Below are 21,586 nucleotides of genomic sequence, written 5' to 3'. Positions count from 1 at the left end.
CAAGTGTCTTTTTGTATGTTAGCATTCTACTATTGACTGTTTGACATACAACTTGTAAACTTAACACATGGACTTTGGCAAATGAAAATGAGCACTTCGGAGTGATTTTTTTTTACATTTAAGTTAAAATTAAAATTAAGCAAAATTTCGGCGTTTTACTCCAATAATTTCAGAAAATATTACAAAATAAGAAAATATTTTTTAAATCGTCTTCAAATTCGAAAAAAATAATTATCTATTTTCGATTCCGAATTCTTATCATCAATCTTTTGAAGTATAAATTTTGTTAAAATATATAATAATTTTTTTTCAATTTTAAGCAATTTTTTTCAACAAGAATAATACGATACCTATGAATCCTGGAAGAGTACCTAAGTTATTGAGAAAAGACATGATAAAAGTTATATTTTTTCGTTTTTGCCTCACAATACATTTCACTATCGTTATCAATGGATAAAATGGACAAAAAAAAAATAATGGAAGGGACAAAATTGCGAAATTAAATTTCTTTCTTTCAGATAATCATTAGCAAAAAGATTTCAGGAAAAAACTTTATAAAAGATTTAAATTTAAAAATGTCACATTTTCTATTTTTTGATTTCTATTTCTATTATCAAAAATGTCACATTTTCTATTTTTTGATTTCTATTTCTATTATCAAAAATGTCACATTTTCTATTTTTTGATTTCTATTTCTATTATCAAAAATGTCACATTTTCTATTTTTTGATTTCTATTTCTATTATCAAAAATGTCACATTTTCTATTTTTTTAGATTAAAGACTAGAAATAGTTGTCTGTACTCCTTTTTTTAGAAATTTTCGAAGAGCTGAAAAAAATAAGGAAAATGCATAGTAAAATGAACAGAACAGCAACAGGTTTCTAAAGTACTATGGAATAAAATACCTGCCAAAATTTGAAGCTTAAAAATATTTTGCTAAAAAAACTATTAAGACCAAGTTATATAAAATATTTAATTGAAAATTTTAGTGACGATTATTCCCAGCGAACAGCCAAAGGCGGCTAGTAGATAGCAAATTCAAATCAAAAATATATGACTTAGGAAGATGGATGGAATTCAGTTTTTACAATATATTTCATTCAGTTTATCTTAATATTTGTTATTTAAAAATCGTTTGCACAAAGATAAGCTAAAAATAACAAAAGAAAATTCCTGGTTTTAGCAGGTGGTAGGAAAAACAGGTGCAAAATGCATTGTTTAAGGGCCACCGTATTGAGCACAATTTATAAAGAGAATTCGAAATCCTCAAAATAAAGATTTATTCCTGACTATGTAATTACGCTCAATTTAGCCGCAAATTTTTGGAGTTATTTTCAAATTAATGATGAAGTATTCCAACTAAGGAACTAGTTTAAAGAAGAAAAATCTGAAATATTATTCACTTAATTTTTTTCTGTTAATCAACAACTACTGATAAATTAAATGTTTAAGTAAACGTTTTTGAATTAACTGAAATTTTTATCAAATTTTAATTTGACTAGTTTTAATTAAATCAAATTATTGCCATTTAAATTTTTTTTTTTAAATTTCCCTCTTTCAAAATTTATTATTTTGAAGAAAGCCAAATATGATTTTTTCTCTAACAGTTCGTTTAAAAATGAAAATCGCTTTTCTATTTTCATTACTTAGAATGTTATTTTAAAATTTCAGAAAATTGCTGTTATTTATAAAAAGTAATTGACTTCTTTTTATAGAACATTTAAATTTGATAGAATTTGACAATTCATAAATCATACAATTTCTTATTTGTCTTAATTTCTTCCTATAAATTTATATTTACAAAAAATTTGTATATATACTCCAGAGAAATGTATGCAATTCATCTGTTATATTCTAAAATATTTATTACTATCTATAAGTGCATTCAATATGAGAAAAAAAAATATGAAAAACTTTCTCTAAATTAATTTTTTGTTTATTTTTATTATTTGGGATCTTTAAATTTGTTTTTTATATATAATCTAATTGAGCTGTTATTTTCTTTCTGAATTACGCTATTTATTATTTTATATTTCAAGTATATTCAAAACAGTAGTTGTTCGTAAACGATAAACCACTACACTAGTTTTAGGATGGAATAAAATGTGCAAATTATTTAAATGAAATAAAAAAATAATTTGTTTCAGACAATTGTTCTACAAATTTACGGATTCTTCTCTTCTTAAAAGTTATTAAATTGATCTATTCTTTTCATATTTGTGAAATTCTAGAAAAAGGTATTCTATGCCTTGTAAGAATAGATAACCCTTTATTTTTTTCCTTTTTATTAACTTATATTTCATAATTCTTATAACAAAGGAAATTAAATACAATTTCATTTATTTGCTTTTAATAGAATTATTGAAAAATTCTGTTTATCATCCTATTATAAGGAATAAATTTCTTGATATTTATCAACTGCTTGGTATAAATAAATTTTTTTCCTGATACAAAATATAGCAGCCATCAACATTTTATCGCCTTTAACAAACAATCTAGCTGGCCTAATAAAAAACCAGAAAAATCTGATTGCGCCACACAATAGCATTGTTATCCAATAATTAATGTTTGTTCCAAACGCACTTTTAGGTACGCAAATTATACGCATATAAAAAAAAAAAGACGTGAAGAGCGTACAAAATGGTGAATTCATTTCACTTCCAATGTGACATGAAACAATGTTTATCATCTACGTTTATAGTGACTTTTGCTGGTTCTTACCTTTACTTTTGTTGAGAATTTAACGACATCATGCAATGTCGTACACGAAATTTAGTCTTACATAAATATCTAACACATACAACATAATTAAAATCGTCAGATAAGATAATGTTCCCACGTCTTTGTCACTCGTTTGTTTACTTTAATTAAAATTTTCCGCTTTAATGCGCATGTGGATTGCTTTCATAAGTGCTTATCTTCGCTCGGCTTTTTTTTCATCAAGTAGGAACGAGTTTTGGGATAGAAATAAACTGCTGGCATCTGAGAACGCTCGGTATCCTTTGTCGGTATAATAACAAATCTAATTTTGTAAGTTAGTGTGCGCTTGTATGACGATGGCAGCATATTGTTCGCTGCTATTGATGTTAAGAAGACACTTTCAATAAAAGATGAAAAGTTATTTTATTCGATGATTTTTTGTGGTAACCCCTTACCCTAGTTTTAGACTTCATTCTGTTATTTTGATTTCAGCATGCTTATTCTTGATATAGTTATATAAATGTTAAATTGTGCTCAGCTTTAAAATCAGTTATTAAAACTTATCTTTATTAATTCAAACTGCCTGAATCTCACATAAAAAATGTCGATCACAGTTTCCAAAATATTAAAATTACATTCATAAGATTAATGTTTTACAACTTAATATGTAATTCAAAATGCAATGCTTTTTTTTTCTATTCCTTTTCTGTATCAATATGCGTTTTCCCTAGGAGGTTCTCTATTGTCTGCAAAAGTCCAATGTCAATCAAGTGCCGTTTGTTCCTTCGTGCTAGGTGGGGTTGCTCTTAGACGGCCCCATTAAGTTTCCAGCATGGCCTCTGGCTAGGTCGATGTATCGCACAGTACTCATAAGATGCACCTTATGAGCTTTAATTAATATTACATTAATTAAGGCTCTACTCGCACTATAAAAATATTTTGCATTATTTGGACTTTTGAAATAAATGTGTTTATCTAAAATTTTAAAATCTACTGAATATTTATAATAATATTGAGTCCTGAAAAAGCAATGAAAGTTAATTTCATGGATTTTAAGCAGAGGCTGTACATTTATTTAATTTAACTCCCTTTTTATTTTGTGAAATCCCACTTTTGTTTTTGTAATTTTTTTAAAGGGCACTCTCAAAAAATCAAATACTTCCTAAATGTTTTGTCTGGCCATAATAATGTAAAATAATAGGAATTATGTCATGAACTAGAAAAAAATAACCAATAATTATTAATTAGACATAAAAATTTAATTTAATTTTAAATTGTTTCAACTCTAGATTATAATAGTTTCATTTTAAATATTTTTATTAACTAAGACGTGTAGAGAAACTTTTTATTAAGTAAGAAAGTAATATTTTTGAATTATCTTAAACAAGAATACATTTTTTTTAATGTAAAAATATTTTAAATGCTGTGGTGCATAGATAAGAAATGAAAATTTATGCACAATCATTAAAACCTTTTCTAATTAAAAATAAACTCATCCGAAGTGAAGTTTTTATGATCAAGTAATAAAAAATTTAATTTGTTTCATTCAATTATATTCGTACATAAAATTTTATATCGTAATAAAATCTACGTGAAAGAATATTTATTATTTATGAGGACTTTATGCTACGATTAAATTAATTTTATTGTAACCAATTACAATATGTCGGCCTTGTCTTTATTAATTTTAAATATAAGAGCGATTCAAGTTAAAACTATGTTCCATATATATTTTTAATTTGCAAACACTGAAATAAACCCATCTCTGCAAAGGTATGCATACAAAGGCATTAATATTTTTAGCAAAATTCTTTTAAGTTTACTGCTTGTTTCGGTATTAATCTCAAAGGTAAAACTATCATATGGCTAGTGTGGCCGCCGCCATAAGCATCAATTTGTGGAAAGCTGCTAAAAAAGAAAAAAAAAAATGTGATTCAATAATAAAGATAAATACCAATTTAAAAAAATATATCTTGGCAAGCCGAAAGGCAAAGGTAGATTCCATTACATTTAAGTTACTACCTGGCAACATTAAGTGTTAATGTTAAAAAAAGTCAAAATTAGAGCTTGAAAATTACTTTTCAATCCTTACCTTCTATTGCAATTATCGATAAACTTTAAATACAAAAGTTGTTCACCTTAATGAGTCTCTAATTTGGATAATTGGATTTATTTTTATATCATCAATATTAAGATCATTATAGCGAAAAGAAAATTTCAGTCCCCCACCCCCACCCACCATTTCCAACCCCTTTGAGCTAGAAGGTCCATTTACGAACTCATCCAATTTTTCTATATTTCTAATAACATATTCCAAGCCAATTAAAATCCGAACTAAATTACTTTAATTATCCAGCTCACAAGATAACATAGGTTATATGCATATACATATATAAAACTTTTGAACGAAGGGTGGTTTTCAGTTTTAGGGACCATACTCGGTAAAGAACTGCAAAAAATTTTTTTTATCAAAATCTTATCATGAGAATTATTGCAATAAGTGGTCTACCATAGGGTTCTACCTAATAAGATATTATTACTTTCATTTAATTATTTTATGTAAAAACTGTACCATCAAAAATATATAATGCATCATTAGCAGTGCTGTAGTATATGTGGCGATTCACTGATCTAGGCAAATTGTAATAATCGATATCTCGCTAGGAAATATCGAATTGGAAAATGTAATGTCTTTTCTTTGATGTATTTAATTTTTAAAAATTCTTTCATTGATTCATGTTATAGTGTGACACTCCTTAAATAACTGCTTGCAATTTAATAATTGAATTCTTAACAGACCATGACTAATAATTTTCCTCATAAGCCTGGAATAAAGTACCCTTCCAAATCTCACTACTTTTTTTTAAATGTTAAATTGTTTTTATTATTTTTTTTACATACAAAACATATTGGAACTTTATTCAAATAAAATTTCAAGCAAGTTTCAGAAATTTTAACAGATTAACAAACCGTGAAAAATAACAAACATACTTTTTATTTCATTTTCAAGAAAGTAAGAACACCTTTGCTACGCCTTATACACATTTGAAACAAACTGTTTCTATGGCTCAGGGTGTTGTCTACTTACCCAAGAGAACCATATTGAAAAGTAACCATGTTAACCGTTTTGCGTCGACAAATATGATCCCGAAATTCGGCGACGCCCTCGCATTGTGTTGCTAATCGTTCGAGCCCACATCCTCTATTTTTCACTTTTCCTTTCGTTCTGAAAACAAGATACTCTATTCGAAAAATGAGTCAGATGGGGGTTGACATTTCATTGAACTTGACAAGTTTCCAAGAAATAAACCAGTATGCGGCATGTTAGCTTTGTGTAGAATAAAAACGGAAATTTCCGTTATGAGACATAGCTATGAAATAGTTTGAGTCATGCATAAAGAAAAGTTTCCGGTTTTTTCAAATTTTTGAAAATTTGGAAGCACTGAAATAAAAGACAAAAATTATTTCTTTCTCATAGCTAAATTTGAGATTTTAAAAAAATAATAAAGAAAATTTCTTTAAATTATTATTATTGCTCATGTAATCGTTGCGATGATTCAAAACAAAAAAAAATCCATATTATCGAAATATTAATTTTTATTCGACAAAAAAAACTCCTGTCCAATGAAATATTTCTACTTATATTATAACTAGGAAGTTTTCTAATCACTTTCGTTCTCTTATACGCCACTTTAATCTTTAATATTAAGTATTTCCCCTTCAAATTTTTATTTCCTCCAAATTTTTATTTTCTCGAATACGAAGTATACAAAGAGGGAATATTGTAATCTTCAAAAAATTTGACTTGAAGATTTTGATGAGTCTATACGTTTTAAATCTCTTTGAGTTTGAAATACACATTTTTTTATATACATCTGTCTGTCTGTAAACGCGTTAACTCACAAAGCTATTAAGGAAGAGCTATGAAATTTGGTATGCACAAAATTTGTTAAAAAGAAGGAGAGTCCGTGTGTCTGCCTGAAACACGTGAACTGGATAACTGAAAAACGACAAGAGTTTCATGGATTAAATTTGGTATACGGATTTATCAGCAGAATCGTAGGCATGGATTAAATTTTAAAACAAAGGACTTTAAGGGGCAAAGGACCATTTGCTGATTTGCATTTTCGCTTCTACGTGAATGCGATAATTAAAAATACGTAACGACATAGATAAATTAAAATTTGATAATGCGGTCATGTGAAAAAATTTTAAATTCAAATGAAATTAAATGTAGAGGAAAACCTAAAAAATGCATACTGAGCTTCCTTTATTTTATTATGAAGCACAAAATGCGCCATACTGCATGTCCTTATACGATGGGAAAGAGGAACCATTCACGCTTGTGGAAGCCATGACCTTCGAGTGTTTATTGCTTCCTTCCCTATAATCTGACTCACCATATATTCGTAAATGTGAAGGAGGCAAAAATTACCCCCCCCCAAAAAAAAAATCTTTATTTTCTAAATATACAAGAAAGTCGAGGGGAGAAATTTTTCGATGATTGTCTATAGAGACATTTTATAATAGAATTAGACAGCGAAATCTGTAATGCTAGAGATCGTTAAAATATTTCTTTCTATCCATGTCATTATCAGTTGCTCAAAACTCAATTTCTGTTTTGGTTTTAAGTAATGTAGACAAAAAGATTTTTTAACGCTTCAATTGACTGATTTATCGATGTACGAATAAATATAAGAAAGAAAAATAATATAGGATAAAAAAAACCACATTTTATTTACATTTTTTATACTGGATTGTAGCAAATGTCAATGAACTGAGGACTGCAAATTTTATTTTTATATTTACACTATTCATTGTAGATTATTGCAAATCGTTTCTTTCAAACGTACTTTTATTTGGTATTTGATTACATTCGTTTTTTCTGTTAGTGAGTCACTATTTGTTTCAATCCGAATTTAATGATCAGCTTTGATTTGAGTATTCGTAAACCTTATGAATAGAGAAGATCTCATTGTAAGAGCTCAAGATTTTTGATGCTACTGTGCATTTATATTTTAAGTTTACAACAAATAATAATTTTCATTTATTAAGTACTCTGCAATGTGCATCAGATTTTTTTTTGCAACAACTTTCAATTCATAGTTAATCTGTGACAATCAGATCTAAGCTATTGTTAACAGGATATCCAGATTGATATATTTTGATAAAAGATTTAAGAAACAGGCTTTGAAGTTCAGATATATGAACTCATCTTATCATGAATTTCAAAATAATACGATAAGATATACTAAAGCTGATTTTATATTTAAAAAATTTAATAGTTTATAAAAATAATTCAGTTTAGAATTTTTTTTAATGCCGTTTCTGTTATTAACAGAAAATAGTACATATGTTGTTAAAAATAATTATTTCTATTTTTCTTAAGAGTTTGCATTGTTTTTATTTTTATATGAAGAATTTTGATTATATATATTCAGAATCCACCACAAGAATATATTTAAAATATTCATCCAAGAATTGTCTGATGAGCATTCATATTTGCTTTTTGAATTGGTTTTTTTAGGAAATAATTGATTTTAACAATTTTTTGACTAATTCTTATTCAATTAATTTACTTCGTCCAGAATATTTGCTTTTTGTGTGTACTTTTTAAAAAGAAATTTTGAAAGATTTTTTTTTTTTACTATGTATAACTTGTAACTGAGAACAATCTGAAGTATATATTTTTAATATTCAATAATTTTTTGAAGTTGGCATAATTATGGTACTTATTCAATCTTGCATTTATTTTCAAATCTAAAGCCTATTTATCTTTATAAATATTTCTCTTGTGCAACTTCTAAAAAATTTGCTAATTATATTTCTGAAATTCTCTTATCTTTGCATAAATATTTCCAGAATGAAATAAGCTGAAAATATCTGCATAACCTTTTATGTCGTATAATTATATCGCATTCATGATAATTCATTCATATCATCCTAAATTATATAATTTTGTTTACATTTTTTATAAATGAAACAGTAATTAATGATCATGAAATTACAGCATACATCTTCATTATTATACAAAATTCGTACCGAATTCTAACAGTATTTAATTTCCTATTCAATAACGAAAAAAAAAAAAACTCTGACGGTTATATAAAAAAATTAATATTTTACATATTTATACTTTTTATATTTTCTGTTCTGGCTGCTTTGGAGACATTTCGGCTATAAACTGTTTAAAATTTTTATTTCCGGTAATTTATACAAATTAACGGCAAAAAATTATTAACACTATTGATATTAAAACTCTTAAAATAGAAACTTGAAACCCATCGTCTAAGGAAATTAAATTTCAGTTAAAAGAAGCAAGAAAAAATAAGCAAATTTTCAATAAACAGCTGCGAATCAACGACAACTTATATAATTTGATGTTCTTCCAAAATAATTAATTTAATTTTTGGAGAATAAAGATACATTTCCGTAGGACGTTACCTACGTGTACATTAAATTCTGCATAACTGATGGTGTACAAAAAAATCAAAATTGTACATGTCCTTAGTAATTTCCTTCGTATAAGTTCCTAAAATCTATTCAATCTGCAAAACTAATAATCTATTTATGTCTGAAGAGCTTCGAATTCAAAATTTCAACATATAGAACATTTCTACAGTTATAAAAAATTTCAATCTAAATTATTTTGATTTTCTTGTTGACAAAACATCAAGATAAATAAACGATAAAAGTATTCGAAAATTTTTGTTTATTGTTTCTGAATGAAGTGGTTTGGTTCTGAAAATTATATTCAAAATACATTTTCTCAATACCACTGTTTATCACAATGCAGTGTTGACACAAAAATACACACCTGATGTCACTTTCCAAATGTGGAACGCCTAACTGCAGACATGCGGAGGTGGGGACCGGTTTTGGGGCTTCCCCACTCCTCTGTAGAAGCATCTTGAAGAAAGAATTTCTCCATACAAACACTTTCGCGGTATTTCTGCCAATGGAACAGGTTTATAATCCTCCCCACTTTTTTTACCCCCAAGAAGAACATCTGCATCAAAATGTTGTGCATATTTCGTTTTCTGTTCTATTCTTTATTATTATTATTTTCTTTTCCTACATTAGAATATTCTATGGAATTTTTTAATGTATACCTTCCTATTCGGCTGGTTGCACTGATTCTTTAAGTTCCAAATTAGTGCTTGTTCCAGAAAGAGTTAATGAACCAGCGAGAATTCATTCCCTTTCGACTAGAGTTAAGCGTCTTCCAGAATCACGAACACTGAAATTATCTTCTTCTAAAAGAATATGATGAAGAGAAGAAGTATTTAAGAACTATTTCAGGGGGAAATGCTAGTGATTTTTTATGCTACTTTAGCATGACTACTTAAAGGCGCTTCAATAGTTTCTTATACAGGTGAGCTTTTAAAATTCACAAGTAATTCTATGGATTGTCATAATTATTAAATAAATCATTTTTCTCGATCTGATTTAGCTCAAATTTTCGTTAATTGACACCGCCTCAATAAACTGAAGTAACACCGATGATAGAAAATTTTCGATGTTATTTGGAAACCATTTAGAATATTTTTTTAAAAAATATTGAGCAGGCAAATATTTGTCTACGTGAAAGAAGAAGCATTTAAAATGTATATTAAATAAGACATTCATGATACATTATTTATCAAGAGTTTGTGGATTCAAATACTTTTTTATTTTCAATTAGAAGACAAATAAGAAAGGGGGGGAAGCAATTATATACATGTTTTAATAAAAACGTAATAAATGAATAGCTTTAGTATATTTCGTTTGTTGAATTCTCTTATAAATATACATCATTTATTCTAAACAACATTTTTGAATCATGAAATCTAAACATTTACATTTTGTTCTAAAACACGTTTCTATTTTTCAATAGTGAAATCAACTTTATTTTTTTTTTTTTTTCATTTTTTTTTTTTTCTTTCAATCAACATTTTCTTTCTTTCGTTGTCAGTCTTATATATTTAAAAAAAAATTTTTTTTAAAAAAAACTTAGAAAAAGATAGTTGCACTATGAATAAAGAAGCGTAAAAGTTTTGCATATTTACAAGTGTAATTATTTATTATATTTATTAATAGTGTTTATTAACAATTTTTTTTTTCTTTTCATTTTCAGTGACAACAAATTCAGAAATTTGATCGTTTCAAATTTTCTTAGTTTTTATCTTATTGAATTATAACTATTTTAAAATGTAAGTGTTTTAAAAAAATAATTATTTAACTGAAACACTGCTTTATTTTAAGAGCAATGGAGCATTTCGAATATTTTTATTATTATTATTATTTTAATTCAGAAGTATTTATTTTATGTCAAAACTAAAGAGTCAAATTGCTATAAACTGATTGCTAACTATTCTGCATTTTCCTAAGTATAAAGCATATCTTTACCAACTGTTCCTTATCAAACTCCAAATAAATAAAGTTTTAATGTTTTAAAAATTTTTAATGTGTTTATAAAAAATTTATTTGATAAAACATCTAGTGGTTTTACTTTTGCTTGAATTCCACCATTTTCTTAAAAACTCTCTTGAAGCATGTTGCGTTAACCCTTTAAAGGGCCATTTTTTTCTAGTCATATTATGTTAAAATATTTTTAGGCTTGAAATTAGAATAAGAAAAGGGGTTCATTCAGCTTATTAGATAAATTTAATTTGATTAATTAATTAATTTGGTTAATTAATAATTAAGTAACAAATCAAGACACATAATTTTGTCTGAGATAAAGAACTGAAACATCTAAGTTTCTGACTTACTAAAAAAATTTGTCAGAACTTATGCCAACCTACATAATTTCATACAAAGATTGATAAATTTGGTGTGAAACATATTTCCCAAGGCGCTAGAAAGGATTAAATAGAAAACATGGTTAGCATTTACATTTTCATTTAAATGAAAAACAATATTTTTCAAAACATTATACATGGTCATTATGTCATTAATGGAATTTTCACTATCAGACGTGCTTTTAAATCTAAATTCAAATCAACTTTTTCAATTAAATCACGTGCAAGGAAATAATAAGAATTTAATAAATAGACAATAAGACGACTGAACAGCACAAGATTAAATATACATTGCCCCCCCCTTTTTTTAATTATTTTTTGATGAAAATTATCTGCGCCATTTTAGATGTTTATTTTATTTTTCTACGCCCCCCCCCCATGTTGTTTGCTTTGATTAAGGCCTTGAACTGAAACGACGAGTTCAATTCGTCATGAACTTTCTTGAGCAAACTGACAATGGTAAGCTACACGCATCAGAAATCACTGCAATCTGATGCTTTTTATAAAACGTTAGAAACGCATTCATAGAAAAATTTGTTTTTAAGTTTTAAAGTTTTTTTTAACCCCATAAGTTCATATTTCAACCCTTCCTCTTAAAACTAAGAAAATTAAATCGAGTGTCTGACACCATTTAAAGCAGTTCTGATTAAAAAAATAAATTGCAGTTCAAGGGGTTAATATCGTCATTTCATTCCGTAAAATTCTTTAATAGATGGCCATTTGTTAATTACTTCATCACATCCAAATAATGTCATATATTTTTTAATTAAAATATATGTGGGAAAAGGCAACGACCAGCATTAATATTTGAAATATATTTATTAAGATTAAAGTACAAAGGACAAAACATTACTACATAGAACATAAAAGATACATGAGCGTGAGCTGCACGTCTTGCAGTCTCACTGCTCAACTCTCGTCTGCCAATAATGGCGGGAAAGCATTACGTGATTAATGACGTGACGCAACATGGCCAGCATGGCGCCATACAGGATACGGGATCTGTCAGCGCTTCCCACATCGGCCATCATGACAGGATAGGCGACCTCGCCTTATGGTATACAGTACAATGAAGTAAATATATAAAACAAACAGCAAATACAGGAATATAATATGTAAAATTGAAATATTCACATGATAAAACAAATAAAATAGTCATACCATCCGTGACAGCATAAGTATATAGCAATACAATAGCGTGCACTGGAAATATCGAATAACTAACTGAAAATAAAAATAATATTAGTGTTCAGTATATAGAAATACAATAACACAAAATAAATAGAATAAAGACCAAAGTCTATATCGTCCAAATATACACACACAAAAGGAAGGAAAATAGCGGCCGAACCCCCAAAAATGTGGGAAAAGGCAACCACCAGCATTAATATTTGAAATATATTTATTAAGATTAAAGTACAAAGGACAAAACATTACTACATAGAACATAAAAGATACATGAGCGTGAGCTGCACGTCTTGCAGTCTCACTGCTCAACTCTCGTCTGCCAATAATGGCGGGAAAGCATTACGTGATTAATGACGTGACGCAACATGGCCAGCATGGCGCCATACAGGATACGGGATCTGTCAGCGCTTCCCACATATATGTTCTTAAATTAAGTTTAAGAAATTCCTTAAATTGCTTTGTCAGTTTTTAAAACTCGAATATAATGCTGTTTTTATATTATATACTGAGAAACCATATGACCAGCATTTATTTTGCTATATACACTCCAAAGATTTTTCATCCTTATTTTAACAAAGGACAAAAAAAAAAAAAAAAAAAAAAAAAATCTAATTCACCTGCTCATTAGAGAGCAGATGTTCAAGATACATATACTTTTTTCACTTGCTTATCTATTTTGTCGTCTGATCGGTGTAATTTTGAAAGTGGGAAAATGCTCAGTTTCAAACCAAAAACTTTTTAGACATACCACAACTGGCATATTATAATATTGAAAATTAATACGGAGAAATAGTTTGGATTGTGCCAAGATATAGAAAGATCATTTATTGGGAAAGCAAGTATTAATTTGATATCATTCATTAACATCAATTCACCTTAATTAAATGAGATTAATTGAAGCTCGAATGGTTCTACCAGTGAGTTGGTAGAACCAATTTAATTTTGATATCTGTTGTGCGTCTTGTAGGAAAGAAAAAAAAGATAAAAAAAGTGACATCACAACACACAATATGAAGTCATGTATTTCAATATCAGATGATATCACTTTGGCGTTATCCGCATATCTGTGGCTTGGTTAGGTTTCATCTTCATGTGACGTCACTGAATTGCCATTGAAAATAAATCAATCTTTTTAGTTCCATACTTCCATAAAATGCTTCTTTTTAGATAAAATACCTATTTCTATACAATTTTAAAATTTATTTCACAGAATTTAATTTATTCACTAAATTAATTGCAGAACTTCTTAAAGAATAATAGCTTTTAGTGGCCACAAGCTTATAGCTTTTCTCAAACAATTATTTAAAACCTAACTAGATGAATATCAGATGTTATCTACTGCTAACAATATTATTTTCTATAAAAACTGATGAATAATTCTACTATTTTATTTTAGAATTATAAACTTTTATAACAGTTGCAACTATAATATAATAACCGAAAAATTAAATATTTATATATTTAGTTTTCAGTCATTTGACACATCTATAAATATATTCCTAGTAAAGGCTTTATAGCTTTACAATATTGGAACTGTTTAAAAATTTTTTAGAATGGCACAGCTTGTTCTAAATTGGAACTTGTGCCAAAAACCCACACCATAACATACCATTACAGTTTTACAAAATAAAAGAAACATAATTCTAATATCATTCATATTACTGAAACACAATTCTAATATCATTCGTATTGCTGAAACATAATTCTAATACCATTCGTATTGCTGAAACATAATATCATTCATATAACTGAAACATAGTTCTAATATCATTCGTATTACTCAAACACAATTCTAATATCATTCATATTACTCAAACACAATTCTAATATCATTCGTATTGCTGAAACATAATTCTAATACCATTCGTATTGCTGAAACATAATATCATTCATATAACTGAAACACAATTCTAATATCATTCGTATTGCTGAAACACAATTCTAACATCATTCGTATTACTGAAACACAATTCTAATATCATTCGTATTGCTGAAACATAATTCTAATACCATTCGTATTGCTGAAACATAATATCATTCATATAACTGAAACATAGTTCTAATATCATACGTATTACTGAGAAATAAAAGCAATGATATGAAAAATCGAAATGGGTAGCAAAAAAATCAATTTCTCAAAGCGTGACAAACGTCACTTTCCATTGTCGAGTCTTCATTCGAGGACGAGTAAATTTGGGGTTTCGTACGTTGTTCTCATCGTTCATTGACTTCTATTCCGATACAGACGAAGTTCGAAAGAACGAAAACAACAAAGAAAAAGTAAGAAAAAGAACGAAACGAAGGGGTGAAGTTTTCTCCCTTATGTAGTGGAAGCTGAAATTCCTGCTATTACCTATCAGAGTCGCTAGCTACTTACCTGCTGAACCTGCCTAATCCGTCGTCTCAGTTGACCTGTCGGCCATATTTCTTTTTAGCTGCGGAATACGGCAACGGCGGATGAGGAAGTCTGCACGCACAAATTAAGAATCTCATGAACTGTGGAGAATGCTCCGAGTTGCCATTGTTTGAAAGTGGCAATTGGACGATTAGAAATTTGCGGAATCGTGAAATTGATGGCCAGGCATTAATGCTGATATATGCAAATCAGAAGTTAATTTAGTAATTTTTTATCTTGTGTTAGGGAGGTTAAGTTACTGATTAATGTTAATTACCATAGTCGTCAATTTTTCCATTTTGAAACCAATTCATTATAATTTCACGAATTTAATTGTGTATACCAAACTGTTAGTTCCAGAAGAAAATACCATGAAGTATTTAGACGTCTTTATAATTTAAACAAATGGATAAAAATAGTAACTCAAATTTAGTTCTGAACTTAATCGGAATGTAAAACAAAGAGAGTTTTGGAGCTGATTGATTATAATTTCACTAATTGCGTAAATGTATTTATCAAACTGCTAATGACACAAAAAAATGCCATGAAGTATTTAGACACCTTTAGTAATGAAAAAAAAACTGGTAAAAATAGTAACTTAAAGCTCTGAAACTGAATAAGAATGTAAAACAAAGAGAATTTGTCACAACTTTCTTAATATTAAATCAATTACAAGGGTAAAAAAAACACCTTAATTATTGATATCTAATTACTTACCTAAAAAAATTTCAGCCTAATAAATAGCAAAAAAATTTTTAGAAAAAAAAAAATCTAAATTTTTAAAGTATGTCAAAAAAAAAAAAAGAAATTGCATACAATAATCTAACATATCGGATAATATTATAAACATCTCTTAAGTATTAAACGAGTAGAGTATGGAATTCTGTAATTTCAGGTGCTTAATACTTAGACAGCATCAATTGCAATTAGATATTCTATTCTGAAATCGTTTCTAAGCTATATTAAAAAAACATTTAAAAGAACAATCTTTCTAAATATTACGATACTTTTTAAGGCAGTGTATCCAATATCTATGCATATTGTCGGCTATTGAACTCTTGTAATGCACACGAAACCGCATTCTCATTTTATTAACTCTTTTTTGAATTTATGCAATTTATTTGAGGTCTTAAATATTTTTGCAATAATTTTAATAATGTTTATACAAGGTCCAGAAAGTTTAAAAAGCAAATATATTAAAGACATTGACAATATATTTTTAAATATTGAACAATTATTCTTAAGTGTCAGCTGAAATTTGCAATCATATCACGTACTCTAAATCATTTTGCATGACAAATTTTAAAGATCAAATTCTTTAATATATTATGTATATATAAAAAAAAAATCCGTTTTAAATGCTTTGTATTCATCTGTAAGATTAATGGATGTCGTTCTATAGAACGGTTCTGTTGCTCAGAGCTTCTTCAGGGAAGCGGAAAAAAATTCCAAAAATACATGGGAAAATGGCAAAACCCGTAAAACATTAAATTCTATTAACATGACATCATTAAATTTCTTATTCTAAAAAGATTTCCATTAAGCCTTTTTTCCCAACGCAGATGTGCATTTATCTACAGAAAATTGCTGTGAACTTTTCACATTTCAATAGGATTAAATAAAAACTTACTGTCTAGGCCATAGTCTAATGCTTGTAACCTATTACGTTTGTAGCATGCATATTCAGTAAATTACGTAAATAATAAATTTATTCATTTCACAGCATATCAATATTGATTCTAAATTAACGGAATTTAATGGAACTACTGGTGTTTTTAATTTTCAGTTATATTTTTGTGGTTATTAAAAACATTTCCCTCCCCCCCCCCAAAAAAAAGTTTACTTTTTGTACGCAAATTTCGTAACTTTATTTTCAGATTATATATTCGGACCATTTAAATGTGAAATAAATAATATTTCATTATTTTAAATTTCATAATTGATATATATTAGTATTCTAAGAAGAATGTGGTCTATCAATATATTGGGATCAGTTTAGTAATGTAAGCCTCGTCAGCAACTTATTGTGGAATTTTACCTGAATTAAAAGGAAATTATTTATTAAATTAAAAGGAAATAATTTATTAAAAGGAAATGGCCAAACCCATTAAAATAATGGGATTTCTATGAGATAATTTTCATCTTCTAATTAACTCAATTCTTGAAAATTCTTTGTAGTATAAAATCTCTAAATAATTCGACAAGCGAACGGATTCGAAATGTATATTGGATGTTATTATATAGTCATATGATTGTAAGATAAAGACAAATAAAATTTTGTCTTTGTTGAAAAAATATAAATATATTTATTGCTCTAACAAAAATAGATAAACATAAATTCTATTTTTTATAGCATTAAAACATAATTGATAAAGATTAAAGTGAATTGAATAAAATTTCAAGTAACAGCTTGTAGCGCATATTATGGAAATAGTCATATTTTCCAATAAGTTTTTATCCTATCACATATTGTAATATACATTTTTCTAGAGAGTACCTACTAAATCTGAAATCAATACCTGAATAATTTTGGTTGATAAGACTTATAGAATTCAAAGTTTCTTATTAAAATTAATGTTTAGAAGGATAAGAAAAGAGATTTGTATGGATTTCTTCTTAAAAATGATTCCTGCAATTTTAGTAAGGAAATTCATACATGTTTTTCAAAGATAATGTTTAATTTCTCAGTAGTCAGAAAATAAAATTAAATCTACCAACACATTAAAAATACATTAGTAGATTTACATATATCAGTATTAAATACGGTTTTTTTTTAAAATTCTTGAATTGATTTTATCCCACTTTACATTCTTGGATTGATTTCAAACTAAATAACTGCAAAACAAAAAGAGACTTGGATATGAAAATTTATATTCCTTTTCACTTTAAACATTATTTTTCATTTTATTCCGTTATTTATTTATTGAATTAGTATAACAAGAATGTAATTTGTAGATTAAATCAGTTTTTTTAAATGAAATTTGAGTTTGTTGAAGATGAATTTATTTTAAAATCGCAGCTACTGTATGTTTTTCCCATTATTTCACACCAAAATCATCGCACATCATGTACTTTCACAAATGTTTAATTAAAAATATGTAGACAATAATTTAATATTAAGTAAATTTATTAATTAGCAAGACTGGAGAATATTTTATATTTTACTGCAATGCAATTTTTTAAAATTGTTTTTTGATTTTGTACTAATTTTGCTGTACATCTATCATGAGCAATTTATTTGGTATTTCAATTGATAAATGTCAGAGAACATTCCATAGTATAGAGAATTGTTTTACTCTATGCTGGTTCTCATTCCTTTTGCTTTTTGGAAAAGTGCACTCACTAGATGTCAAAAACGTCTATTCCACGTCAAATACTTGAAACATTTGACATTAAAAGATGGCAACAATAATTAGCCTCATTGCGATTAGATTGCAAGAAAAAAAAAACACTGACTTATGAATATTAAATATCTACAATACAGTGTCACGAAGGAATAACCATCTATTGGCCTAAAGCAACTTCGTTATAAAGTCTCAATCGTGGAATCGGATGATAGAAGGCTAGATATACAATTCATTGAGAATTGGTCATGTGTGAGTTTGGTTTAGTTATACTGACGTCGCGCTTTAAAACAACACTAGGGCTATTTTAGGACGGACCTTGTAATTTCGAATCGCGATCAGATGACGAAAGCGATATCTGAGCTGGCACCCACCTCTCCAATTTTCGACACGACATCAGTGGGTGGACGTTTGGCCCCGTCCAGACCCACTTACACGACGGCTGTTTGGTTGAATAGAGTCTCGAACCTGAAACAATCCGGTTTCGAAGGCGAGATTTTACCACCAGGCCACCTTCGCCTTAACAATGCATGATAACCTATTGCAGGTTAGATATACTATCACCCTCAGGTTGAAGTGGTTCCAAAGTTCCAAAAATGGAATTGCTAGTAATATTTTTGGAATATTCTCTTCGTCAATAATTACAATTCAAAATTATGTGGCAAGTCCCTAAATAACTATCATATAACTCTTAATGGGTCATATACTACTTAATAGCCAATTTAAAGAAACATTTTGTCAAAAAAAACAACAACAAATAAACAATCAGTTCTTTCTTTTGACAGAATATAAAAATACTTAATACTGATCTTTTGTCAAATATCAAAATCATGCACCTATATTGGCCATTGAAAAAAAAAAACGTAAATGAAACGTCGTGATGGAATTGTATACATTTCCATTTGAAATTAATACCAAATATTATTTTTATGAATCTACATAATCTCATTATTTTAAGAGGAAAAAGTACCACAAGATAAAAAGAGATTCAGTTATTTTAAATGCACATTTTATTAACATTAAGATTTCAGTACATAGTCTGGCAGTTTTCAGACCGCAAAGCCCATATTTTTCCTTGCCATAACTGCCAAAGAAATCCAGATATGCATAATAGATTTCCTCGTTATCCCTTTCTGTACAATTCAGCAGAAGGCAATTTGTCGAGAGACACCTCTGTAAGCTAGTGTTAATGGATTGAAGAAAGTGGGAAGTGAAAGACGGAAACGCAGAATGCGTCAAAAAATAACAATTTGAAAAGGATTCGGTTCATACATGGCTTCGTTCCTAAGCAACCGTTGAGTGAGCACCATACGAGCGGGAAGCGATGCAGGAAATATGACCGCAAAAATAACCATGCCGTATGTAGAACTAAATGTTCCAGAGTTATCTGGGATGTTATATATGGTAGATAAGTTTGACAACTGAAAATAAGATATAAATAAGTATTAAAGTGACATTTTGATATTTTATTTCTGTTTCTGATATCTTTGAAGATTGAAATTTGGGTATTTAAATGTTAAGCACGAATGATAACATTTAAATTATCGTTTGCATTATCACAGAACATATCAGAAAAGTACTGCTTGTGATTTTTATTTATTTATTAGCTATTCTTGTTTGTTATTGTTATAGAATAGTTTTTAAAAATTGAAATCCGTTATATAGAATTTTAAGCAGCAAGCAGCACCTTCATCTTTTTATATAGAATTCAAAATAGGAATTTCCATTTTGAATCCTTTGTAGGATTCCAAATAGCTCATTTTCAACTAAGGTCTTTTATTTTTGTAAAACAGCTGAAGTGAATTAAAAAAAAGAATTTTGAAAATTGAAATTTCAAAAAGTTGCTTTCGCGGCTGAATGAGAAATGTTATTCATATATTATTTCCAAATGTCTTATGTCCCAAATAAATACAATACATCAAATTCCAATATTAATAAAATTCTAGAAATCAAAGAAATAGGAGGACAATCAAATATCGCAAAATAAAAGCTTTTCATCATGTGAGAACATGTTTGAAAATAAAGTTTGTAAAATATAAAAGATGTTGTCCTTATAAAAGATAAAAGAGTAATATATAAAGATTATGGATTATTGAGGATTGTCTTCTGAGCAATTGGAGATACAGAAAACGTTAAAAGTCAGAAAAATTTCCAAATTCAAAACATTTGAATTTAATTTTTGAGTGGCAACCAACTACTTTTAACTCTAATTATATTATTAAAAGTATATCTGGAGAGAGATTAGGGTATACAAATCAATCTAATTTTTTCAAAATATGTTTTAAAAACTCAATTTTCAGCAAATAAAATTTTAAATTACAAAATAAAAATGCTGTCTCTCTCTCTCTCTCTCTCACACACACACATATATATATGCATATATATCGAATATTAATTTCCGAAGCTTTTCTCAGAAATCTATAGCAATTATTTTCTATGGCATTCCTATTTATTCATGATTAGTCATCGTTATTTCGAAAATGTTTTCGTATTTTATTTGTTGCCAATCAATGTCAATTAATTATAAAATACCTGCATAAATAATAATTTGTGTCCAAACGTCTACCAGTGATTTTCTTGCGAGAAGCACACGGGGAAAGAATACTGTGTAATGATTTTTCTCAGTTTTTAAAACTTTTTTCTTCTCAAATAGAAAAGGAAGAACACTAATAATCTGAATGAAAAATTTAATTTCACTTTTGTTATTTCCCATAATTTGTGGTTTTAATTCCGTGCTGACTTCCAGTTCTCATAATGATGTTATGTGCAAAATTTAAAGATGTCGAAAGGACATTTTTTTTTTAAGCGGTGAAGGCCTTTGTAGGTTAATGGAATGTATCGATGACCCTGCCGTTGGGTGATACGAAATAACTGAAGAATTTCAAAACCTCTTGACGGAAGTTGCGTTTTATCATCTATGGATGAAATTATCTTTATAAATAGGATGTATCAGTAGAAAGGCTGAATTTTAAAACTCCACAGAGTTATATCAGTATAACTCTGCAGCATATTATCATCTGTGAATGAAATTATCTGACTTATAAATAGGATATAGTAGAAGAAAGGCAGAGCTTTCAAGCGCTATAGAGATATATCTGTATACTTATTCATAGAAAGATGAAAGAATTTTAAAATGAAAGCTTATTATCTGCAATTTATAAAGAATAATTAGAAA

General features: G+C 27.9%; 1 protein-coding gene across 1 annotated transcript in view; it reads left to right on the top strand.

Annotated features, from left to right (window-relative positions):
* LOC129973276 (uncharacterized) overlaps positions 1-21,586 on the top strand; it is a 50,755-nt gene that overhangs the window by 21,810 nt on the left and 7,359 nt on the right. The gene's annotated exons all lie outside the window — the stretch shown is intronic.

The sequence above is a fragment of the Argiope bruennichi genome, chromosome 1 (genome assembly GCF_947563725.1).
Source record: "Argiope bruennichi chromosome 1, qqArgBrue1.1, whole genome shotgun sequence".
Taxonomy (NCBI): domain Eukaryota; kingdom Metazoa; phylum Arthropoda; class Arachnida; order Araneae; family Araneidae; genus Argiope; species Argiope bruennichi.
Note: the sequence above shows the minus strand (reverse complement) of the source record. Positions and strands in the feature narration are given on the sequence as shown.